Source organism: Equus przewalskii, chromosome 16 (genome assembly GCF_037783145.1).
Source record: "Equus przewalskii isolate Varuska chromosome 16, EquPr2, whole genome shotgun sequence".
Lineage (NCBI taxonomy): Eukaryota > Metazoa > Chordata > Mammalia > Perissodactyla > Equidae > Equus > Equus przewalskii.
The window spans coordinates 9884811-9896223 of NC_091846.1; positions in this window are offsets into that span (position 1 = coordinate 9884811).

Here is an 11413-nt window from a genome sequence, read left to right on the forward strand (position 1 = left end):
GGCCCAGTTACCAGGGTTCTCTGAGCGTCACTTGCCTTGTCTGTGAAAAGGGCAATAATAACAGGGTTTTGTCCATATTAAATGAGACATTGGATACAAAGCACTTGGGATGGTGCATGGTGTGTTTACTGCACTTAAGATACATTAGCTTTTATTACTGGGAACATTCTATGACTCTACAAGTAGAGTTGTGCCCCATCACACTGGCCAAAGCGAAGGTGGTGAGTGCCTCCTCCGGTACTCCTGATCTTGGCTGCCTCTCTGTCAGGACCACACAGGGGAAAAAACAGCAGTGTCCTCCAAAGCCAACAAGTGGGCAGGGAGGCAGGAACCTTACTTCCGGGACAGGAGGGGGCCCAGGCTGCGGCCATAGCCATCGCTCTGCCCCAGTGGCTTCTCCTGGTTCCGCCTGGGTTGAGCCCCTGTGGAGTCATCCTCATGTTGGGAAGGGTCATCCATCAGGATGTGTGCAGACGCCTGGGGCATTCTGAAAAGCTCTCCATCGAGTTTCCTTTCATAACACACTAGCATCGCTTTGGGCTCTTGGGCTTCTTTTCTGAGCTTATGCTCAGGCAAGTGACCCTTTGACCTCTAGGATGATGTCTTCCTGGCCAGCAAGTCCAGCATTTAAAATGATAAGACAAACATATAGTCATAGTTGAATAAGAATGTCAGCCCTTGATGGCCTGATACTCACTGTAGTGCTGAGTTTGGGGCAACATCTGCCACCTCTGACATCAAGGCTCTGCTTCCCATCGCAGCTGAGCAACTTCCAGGGGTCTTAGAACTGGGGTGTGGTGGAGGGGTAACAGGGGCCATCAATGCTGAGTGGTCTCCAGGGGCAAGTGGGGGTCCCTTGTGGAGATCCTTGCTCCTTTGGCAGTCTCGGAGGATCTGAGCTAGTTTTTATGTGCTTCCCCACCTTAAGCAGACCTGTGGGGTCTCCACTGGGGGCTGAGGTTGCATCAGGAGGTGGGATCAGGGCCCTGGCTTCCCAGAGCAGCATCCAGAACGCTGGTAAAGTCCCTGACCTTTGAGGTCATGACAGCCCTCTCCCCTTATGTTCCTAGCTGTCCTCTGACCTCCTGGACACTCCCTCCCCCAAATTCACAGAAAATGTGGGCACAGGCCTCCCAGTCTCCCCCTGCACCTACTCCGGCCCTCATCCTGAGTGACAGCAGCATCTTTGGGATGCCTTGGCCTCAGCAGATTTATTTTTGTCTTCTGGTTGCTTTTTGATTCTTCCTTCTTTTTTCTCTCTTGCCATCAAGTCACCACTTCTAACTGATGGCACTGTACCTGCCCCAACTTTCTCCTTACCCTGTCAGCGCAGTGCAGGCTGGGAAACCCAGGGGCTCTCGGGTCACACTGACGAGGGTCTGAGTCCTGTCTCTTGTTAGCTAGTTGTGCAATGGTGGGAAAGTGACCCAAATTTTCCAAGCCTCAGTTCACTCAGCCATGACACGATGACAATAAGGAAGGCTGACAAAGTCTTTTTGTAAGAACTAAGGGTTATAACGGATATAAAGTGCTCAGGACAGTATCTGGTACCTAGAAAACATCCAGTAAACGTTAGTAATTCTTGTTATTGTTATTCTGAATCTCTAGGACCAAACGCATCTAGGCTGGGATTTGAGCTCCACCACAGGCTCACTACGTGACCTCCCTCAGTCTCAGTGTTCTCATCTGTAAAATGGGACAAGACCTCTTCATAGCATTGTTACAAAGATTGAATAAAGTGATGTGCTCAAGGTCGTTTGCATTTAGTTGCATTCAACAAATGTTCCCATATCTTCACTCTCATTTCTCCCTCTTCTCTTGCTGTAGGTACAGACTTCAGAGAGCTAAGCTTGTTACAATCCCGTATAAAGCGACCAGGCTCTTTAGGGCATTTCAGAGTCAAATACCGTTTAGTGAATATTCTCTGTTAAACCTATTTGGGTTGCCCAGGTTGTCTTCGCTATGTCAAGTTCATGGCTGTGTCCTAGATCAGTGGGGTCAATGGACGAGTTCCAGGTGAGTGAGGAGTGATGGGGAGGTTCTGCTGATAAACTTGTATCAGTTCTAACTTATGTGACTCAAACACAGCCTTGAACACAACAGGGCTGTGGTTCAAATGCTTGGTTTTCCTTCTTTCCAGGATACTTTTTAAATGCGTTTGCATTTAGAGAATGTGATTGGCATTTAAAAATTTTTTTATAATATTACAAGCTATTGGGTGCTATGGAGTACCTAAACCCTCTGACCACCCAGTCAGATCTCTAAGTGCTTCTCAACAACCTTCCTAGACAATGTAAATTGTAAAATCTCTCAGGACGTGTGAGAACATCTGTTTTTTTCCTAATGCAGTAAACGTCTAAGGGTCTCCTGGGATTTCTTTTAAATAGACTTAATATAATATTCAGGATTGATAAGCAAAATATAATCACAGTCATAAGGGAATGTGAGCATTTCATATTAATAACATTGGAAACTTATGTTTAATGCAGTGTTAAAAGTTGACAATTAAGCATGTGGGAGTCAGGAAATTCAATTAAAATTATCACAGTAATATGAATTTAGCCACATCCTGTATTAGTTATGAAATCCATTTAACACCACACACAATAATGTTTTCAGCTAGTTTATTCAAAAGGAAAACAGGAACAAAAACACTTTAATGCTATATATACTCTGTTAATTGTGGTCAGGCTAATTTTGCCGGAGGAAGAAACTGAACTTTTGAATCTTTGAATACCCAGTCATTTAATCTGCGTGTTCGATTTCCTTGCTGGTTGTGTAATTTCTGTCAATAAAAGAAAGAACAACAAAGGAGCTTTTCTCTCTTCTTCCTGCTCATCCCTAAGAGAATGGACTGTCTCAGCCCTGAGGGCAACCTCCTGGGAGCCCTACCACCCTTCTAATTTCTCCCCACTTCTCTGTGGGCACAGATGCTCTTTGATTGGAGGGCTTGGAATTCAGTGTGGATGCTGCACCCCTAATCCAGAGCTGGGAACCTCCTGTGGCCATGTACTTGCAGGGAAATGAAGCTTGTAATTCAGTTCTTCAGTCGTTGCACAGGCTTCATGGACTCTTCACTGAGTCTACTCCATGCACCTTCCTTCTGCTGGCCAGACCCACCTCCCTCTATGCCTTCTCCTATCATGAGACCATAGGAGGTGGGCATTCATTTTTAACACGCGTACATCTGCATCACGTCTAATTTGGCCACATCTCGATGGGATTGCCAAGTGGATTGTTTGGGAGCTGTGGTGCTTATCCAACATTCACTCAAGAATAGCCAAAGTCAGCCAAGCACGGGGAGCTTCAGCTGTGCACCCAAATGACATCTGATAAAGTACTGTAAGAATGATGGTGGTGAAAGAGTCTTAAAAGGAACTTCTCAGGAAATTGCACCAACACTCCTCCAGAATACTGTTGGAAATCTGAGAATCATTCTTGACCCCTCTTCCTTATCCTTATTTCACACTAAACCTTGCAGTTACTATTTGATAAACAGCCCTGAAATCCACCAACTTCTGCCCACCAGCATTGCCGCCACACCAGTCTGATCCACCACCTTTTCTCCAGAGGCCTCTGGAAGGGACCCCTAACTGCTCTCGCTGTCTCCCCGGGCCCCTCCCTCTGTCCTCCACACCAGCAAGAGTGGTCTTCTATAATGCGAACCTACTTGAGAGAGACTCCTCCTCTCTGCCCCAGGATCATTTCAAAACTCCTCGATGGTTCTGGCAAGGCCCTTTGGGATGTGGGTCCCCAGACCCCTCCTCTCCCACCTCTTCAATCTGGTTTCCAGCTAAATGGAAATGTTTTCAGTTCTTCAACTGCATCGTGATCTTTCTCTTGCTCAGGATCTTTGAACACATCATTTCCTCTTACTTCATGTCTTTGCCAAGCTGATTTCTACTCATCCTTCAGCTTTCATCTTAGATGCCACCTCCTCTGGGAAGATTTTCCTCATATTTTCTGTAAAAAAGACTGAAAATAGTTGCCTACCCAATATCCATTTCTCATTCATCCCAAACTCTAGTGAGGGCTGTAATGTGCCCGACTGAAAGACTGCATTCCTCCTCTCTTCTGAAGCTAGGAATGGCCAGATGATAGCTCTCTGGCCAAAGAGATAGAAGCTGAAGTTGAAGAGTAAGATTTCCAGGAAAGCTCTTTGAAAGGGTGATTTCCTCTTTTCTCTTCTTACCCTTTTTCCTTCCTGTTTCCTAAGATGCAACACTGGTACCAGAAGCACCAGAAACCATCTTGCACAATCAAGTGACATTGAGATGGAAGCCATACTTCATGAACATGGAGCAGAAAGAGAGAAGGTGCCTGAGTCCTTCAGGACCCTGGTATGATCACTTGTCAGTTCCAAGAGTTTTTTGTTGATTCTTTTAGATTTTTTACATTGACAACATGTCATCTGCAAACAAAGACTTTTATTTTTTCCTTCCCAGTCTGTGTGTCTTTTATTTCCTTGCTTGTCTTATTGCATCAGCTAGGACTTCTAGTACAGTGTTGAAAAGGAGTGGTGAGAGGAGCCATCCTTGCCTTTTTACTGATTTTAGCAGGAAAGCTTCTAAAAAGGAAAGCTTTCTCACCATTAAGTATGACGTCAGACATAGGTTTTTTTGTGGATTTTCTTTATCACATAGGGAAAGTTTCCCTCTATTCCTAATTTGATGAAATGTGTGATAATTGAAAGTGTCCATATTCCATACCAGACAATTGAGAATTTAGGAGAGGAGTAGAGCCCATAAAAGGTGGAAGCTAGACAAGAAAAAGGGCTTGGTTCTTCCTTGCAGTTCTGCCATTTACTAGCTTATAACCTTGAGCAAGTTACTGTGAGCCCCAGTTTCTATCTTGGGAAAATGGACTAAATAAAATAATGCACGGAGAATGCTTAGCACTGTTCTTGGCAAAAGGCGAGCCCTCAAGAAGTGTTAGCTCTTACTGCTTTTTCTTGGGTTAGGTTCCTGTCCAGTACGTCCTTCCCCAGTGCTCTAAGACCCAGGCTTAAGTAGAGCTATTCCGTTCTCTAGTGGTTTGGGGTAGTTGGCCCCCGGGACTTTCGCTTGGGATTAGTTACACAGTGACCTGATGTTGTGAAGCCTTTTCTAACAGATTCCTAACAGAATCAGGCAAACTCCTCTTTGTTTACCGATTTGCTCCTTTTTTGAGCTCATTTGTATTTAATGCCTTCCTTTAGTTTCTAGATGCCTTTTTCCTCCCCTCCTTCACCTTCTTTCTTCTGGGATTCAGCAGGTAATTCAACATCATAAATGGGTGGCTTCTGGCTGAAGACAGAAGATGATCTAAGATCCATAGTAATTTACAGCTATTTCATTGATTATTTTCCATAGAAGTGAAATCTATTTATTGCTTGGGGCAACCCAAGGCATCTGGTCACCTTACCTTAGAATCTCAGACAGGTGATCCTACCACTATTTAAAATGGAGGCCAAAGCTAACAGTGGGACAAGGGATATACAATAAGATGTTACTGTACCTGGCTTGGCCCTTCAGGCAGCATTGCTTGTTTGTGTAGGAAGAATGGGTGTACAATTTGACAAGTTTTGACAAAAGTGTACATCCACGTACTCATCACCAAAATCAAGATATGGAACATTTCCATCACCCCAAAATCATCACCCCTTTCGTTCTGTTCCAGTCAATATCCAGCTCAGCCTCAGCTCCAGGCAACTACTGATCTGAAGTCTGTCACTGTAGATTATATTTATCTTTCCTAGAGTTGCACGTAAATGAAATCCTACTACATGCACTCTTTTTTGTCTGTCTTCTTTTGCTCCGCAGTAATGATTTTGAGATTCACCTATGTTGTGTTCATCAGTAGTTTGTTTCCTTTTATTGCTGAATAATTGTATTGTAAGAATATACCACAATTTGTTCCATTCACCTGCTAATGGACACTTGGGTTGTTTTTAGTTTTTGGTTATTTTGAATAAAGCTACCACAACCATTATAACACAGGTCTTCGTGTGGACATGTGGTGGATTTGTATTCCACAAAAATTTGGAGGATCGCCTCAGCTGTGAAATTTCTCAGGAATCCAGTAGTCTGAGCCCTGGCAGATTATCCCTTCCAAGATGAAGGACCAGTTCTCACATCTGGCCCCTCCTACCACTATGAGAGTCGTAATGCCTAGTAGACCTATTTGGATCTTGGAGGCAACATATTCCTCACTTGGGCATGCTAGTCCAACCCACTTACTGGATAATCTAAAAAGCTGCCAATTTTGAGTGAGATCCTGGATAAGAGAAGGCCCTGCATACAAATTCAGTCATGCAAGCTGCTTGCCACTTGGGCCTTAAGACTCAGCTGATATAATGGTGCTTGAAGTGTCAGTGGTAGATGGAGATGCTGTGGGGGACTTTGGCAGGCCTCTAGGGGTGAATCCTAGCAGAGCTCCTTAGGATTTTGGAGCAAAGCTATGTTATCCTCCAAAGATAAGTATTCTCCTTTAGAGAAATACCTGGCTTGCTATTGATAACAAATACTGAACACTTCACCGTGGGCCACCATGTTATCTTGTAACCTGAGCTGTCCATCATGAACTGAGTGTCATTTGACCCAAGCCAGAAATTGGGTTCACATAGCAGCATTCCATCATCAAACAGAAGGGGTATATATGAGATTGGGCTCAAGCAGAGCCTGAAGGCACAAGTAAATTGCACGGACAACTAGCACATGCCCTCTGCCGGTACTGTTGCCATGCTGTCTCCCCTCAATCAGCATCTCTGGCCTCACGGGGAGTTCTCTATGACCAGTTGACTGAGGGAGAAAAAAACTGAGCTGCGGTTTAAGGTGTCCTGCATAATATGCTGGTATATCCCAAAGTGGGTAGCTGCAGCACTGCGGCTCCACTCTGGGGTGGCCTTGAAGGACAGTGGTGAAGGACAGTCCTCTCAGTGGGAAGAACTCAGAGCAGTTAAAGTGAGTGTTCATCTTGCCCAGAAGAAAAAATACCCATAAGTACAAATCTGCACTAGCTCATAGATGGTGGCTCATAGATGATTTCACTTGATTGTCAGGAACTTGCAAGGGGCATGATTGGAAACCTGGTGACAAGGACATCTGAGGAAGAGGTATATGTATAGATTTCTCTGAGTGCACACAAAACGTGAGAATATGTATCCCATATGAATGCTTACCAAAAGCAACTGGAGCAGAGGAGGATCTTAATAATCAAGTGGACAGGACGATCCCTTCTGATGGCCTCAGTTAGCCTCTTCCTCCAGCTACCCTGGTTCTTGCCCGATGGGCTCACTAATATAGTAGCCAGGGGGACAGGGTTATATATGGACACAGCAGCTTGGATTTCCACTCATCAAAGCTAATTTGGTTCTAGCCACTGCTGAGTGCTCAACCTGCCAGAGGTAGAAATCTACACCAGTAAGGCACCATTCCCTGGTTCAGAGGAGGTGACTAGAAAGCCACCTGGTGGCAAGTTGATTTCAGTGGACCACTTTCATCATGGAAGGGGCAGTGCTCTGTCTTTAGTGGAACAGACACTTGCTCTGGATATGGATTTGCCTTCCCTGACTATACTGCTGCTGCCAAACCCACCATCCACAGACTTAATTTCATTTGTCATGAAATTCTGTTTGCCATTGCTTCTGATCAAGGAAGTAATTTTACAGTAAAGGAAATGCAACAATGGGCTCATGATCATGAATTTCATTGGTCTTACAATGAAACAACTGGCCTGATTAGAAAAGTGAAATGGATTTTTAAAGGCTCAGTTGTAGGACCAGCTGGGTGGTAACACGTTGCAGGACTGCGGCTATGTCCTCCAGGATGTAGTATATGCTCAAATCGGTGACCAATATATGGTACTATTTCTCCCATATGCAGGATTGATGGGTCGAGGGATCATGGGGTGAAAAAGGGAGTGCCTTTTCTCACTATCGCCCCGATGTTCCGGTAGTGATTTTTCTTCCCATCTCTGCAACTTTGGGCTCTGCTAGTCTGGAAATCTTTGTTCCTGCAGGAGGAATGCTTCCATCAGGGAACACAACAATGGTTCCATTAAACTGAAAGCTGAGTTTGCCATCTCCTCATGCCAGTGAACCAAGAGGCAAAGAAGTGGGTTCCTTTCTTGCCTGGGGTGATTGATCTTAATTACCAAGGGGAAAGTGGACTGCTACTACACAATGGGGTCAGGAGTATGTGCTCCCGTGTCCTGCAGTTAATGTCAATGGAAAATGAGAACAATCTAATACATGCAGGACTGATAAAGGTCCAGACCCTTTCGGAATGATGATTTGGATCACCTCACCAGGAAAGGAGCCTTGACTGGCTGAGGTGCTTGTGGAGGGCGAAGGGAATGTGGAATGGGTAGTAGAAGAAGGGAATTATAAGTATTAGTCAACAGCTAATAACCGGTTGTAGAAATGAGGACTGTAATAGTGTTAAATACTTCTTTACCCTAATATGAATGTATTTATGTGTGCATTAACCAGTTTTTTCTATTCCTCTATCCAATTCCCCACTATATAACATAATATGTGTTAATAGTAGTTAACCTTGTATCTCAGCATTTCAGTTACCAGACATCAAAAAAGTAACGTGACTTAGTTAGAAGTAGAATGAACATCTCCCCAAATGAATAAAGAGATTTATGTCCTCTTTTGGGGAGAGGAATAGCGTATTTTTTATTGTATGAGAGAAAGTTTCACTGTGTTAGATGGAAGCATGATTTTGCTATTGTCTTTTGGAAGCTAACTTTGGTTGGGTTAAAGAGATATATATGGCTGCCGAGCTGACAAGGGGGCACTGCGGTAGATTTATATTGTGTCAACTTACCTACACTGGAGCCGAGTTTTCCTCAGGTCACTTTCCTGTGTAGTTCTGGGTTAGTGTGGACCAAAAGAGACATTTTACGTGAGGTTGGGAAGGTGGAAGTGAAGCAGCAGCCATCTTCTTAGGCTTAGCAGGTGAGGCTGGGCACACGACTGTTTCGCACGCCTTCCTGCTTCCCTACCGCCTCACCTGGTTGACTTTGGCAGTTGGCTGGGCCCTCGGCTCAAGCTAAGGAACACCAAGGACTACTGGTAACTGCCAGAAGCTGGGAGGAGGCAAGCAGGGATCCGCCCTCCCAGGTTCCAGAAGCAGCCTGGCCCTACCCACACCTTGATTTTGGACTTCTACTCTCCAGAACAGAGAGACAATACATTTTTGTTGTTTTCAGTCACCCAGTTTGTGATACTTTGTTACAGCAGTCCTAGATAACAAATACACTCACAGAGACTACTTAACCAGCTCCCACAGCTGCATAAGGGCAAAGCCCTACACCAGAGCCATGTACTGAATTATGTTCTAGTCGTTCTGCTTCTCGGTCGAACCCTGACTGATGCAGGACATGTGTTTTCATTTCTTTTGGAAACATATCTAAGAGTGGAGTTGCTAGGTCATATAGTAAAGTATACTTTTAGTTTTTTAAGAAACCACCAATTTTTTTCCAAAATGTCTTTATTTATATGTTGCCATTTTAACATTTACCATTTTACATTCTCACTAGCAAAGGATTAGAGTTCCACTTGCTCCACATTGTTGCTAACCATTCGAAGAGGTTTATAGTGAGATATCATTGTGGTTTCAACCCGCATTTCCCTGACGACTAATGATGTTGAACATTTTTCATGTACCTATTGGCCATTTGTATATCTTCTTTTGTGAAATGTCTATTTAAATCATTTATCCATTTTAAAAATGGGGTTGTTTATCTTCTTATCAATGACTGGAAATAAGTTCTTTATATATTCTGGATATAACTCCTTTGTCAGATTTATGTATTACAAATATCTTCTCCTTGTCTGTGGCTTGCCTTTTTAGTTTCTCAATGAAGTGCTTTTTGAAGTGCAGAAGTTTTAAATTTTGATGAAGTCTAATTTATTGATTTTTTTCATACACAGCTCACACTTTCTGTGTCTTATCTAAAAAATCTTTGTCTTCCTCATGGTCACAAAGATTTTCTCCTATGTTTTCTTCCAGAAGCTTTATAATTTTAGTTTTTATGTTTAGGTTTAAGACAGCTTTCTAGTTATATTTTGGGTGATTTTGGGGTCAGTCAAGATTCATTTTTTTCCCTCATGTGAATATCCAGTTGTTCTAGCACCCTTTGTTGAGGAGACTTTCCTTTCTCTACTGAATTACTTTGTCAAAAGTCAGCTGAGCACATATGAGCATCGCAATTTTTAATCCTATTAGAACTGAATGTTCCCAGGTCAGGTCGTGTCCATTACCCCAACCTCCTTTCCTTAAAGAGCCTACAAGACAGATTAAGCTGACGCTCAGGTGAAGGAACGATGTCTAATCCCTATTTTTGTACATAACACAGCGTATGATCTTTTCTGCCCTGATGGGTTACTTGCTTAACTTTACCACAAACTCATGAACACTCCGCTGTGTTTGTGACCGGAGCGGGGGGAGGCTTCCTGGATACTATCTCGGTCTCCTGCCGTCTGCGTGGATGTCTATGGACTTCTGCTTCTGTTTGTTCCCCTGCACTGATATTATCAGCTTATAGCTTGAGATTCTCGAGAATGGAGGTCATATCTGAAATGTTATTTTGACTTGTGAGGCATCTATCTTAGTGCCCTGAGCAGGCGTGGAATTTACTAGCATTTGAAGTTACAGCAAATTCACCATCCCTCAGTTTCCTCATCTATATAGCACCAAGAGGATTCATCTCTATTTAGGTCAATTCCATTCAGAACTATGGGCTGTCCATGTAAAAAAAAGGCCATCTGATTTTGGGGAAGGAGATGTGACACTTTGACCAGGCTGATCTGGTTCTCTTGGAGACTATCAATGTATGACATCTGGAACACACTGTGGTCCTGTTTTGGTTATCGCTTATTGTTCAGATCAATATTGGTCTGAATATTCTTTAACAGAAATTAAAGGAACTCTTTTGTAACCGTCTACAATTCATGCCTGTAGACCTGGGCTATATCTCTATGTCCTGTCTAGTGGTGACTCCCCCACGCCCAGGAGCGTTCTGTGTCTTCTCCCTCTCTCTCAACGTTTCTCTACAGGTAAATCCTCATCTTAATGAACGCAGAGGGCAACCTTGATTGGAAAGTGAAGGGAAGAGATGTCATGAAATGGCAACACGTATCCGAGGTGAGATGAAGGATACGTGAATGTTGCTGACTGACAGCCAGACAAAGTGGCCCCCTGTTGCCATGGTGATGGAAGCGTGTTGACGCTAAGTGTAAGAGCAGCTCCCATGCTTTTTAATAGCAGCTGGTCAGTGCCATTGCCTTCCCTGAATTGCTGCCCCCCTGAGTCGCTGCTTGGCCCCAGCTGTCCTGATCTGTTGACAAATGGTTGTCCTTCACAGTCAAACCACTAACAGTACTCTAATTAATGAATGTGCTAATTATTCTTCCCTACTCCCA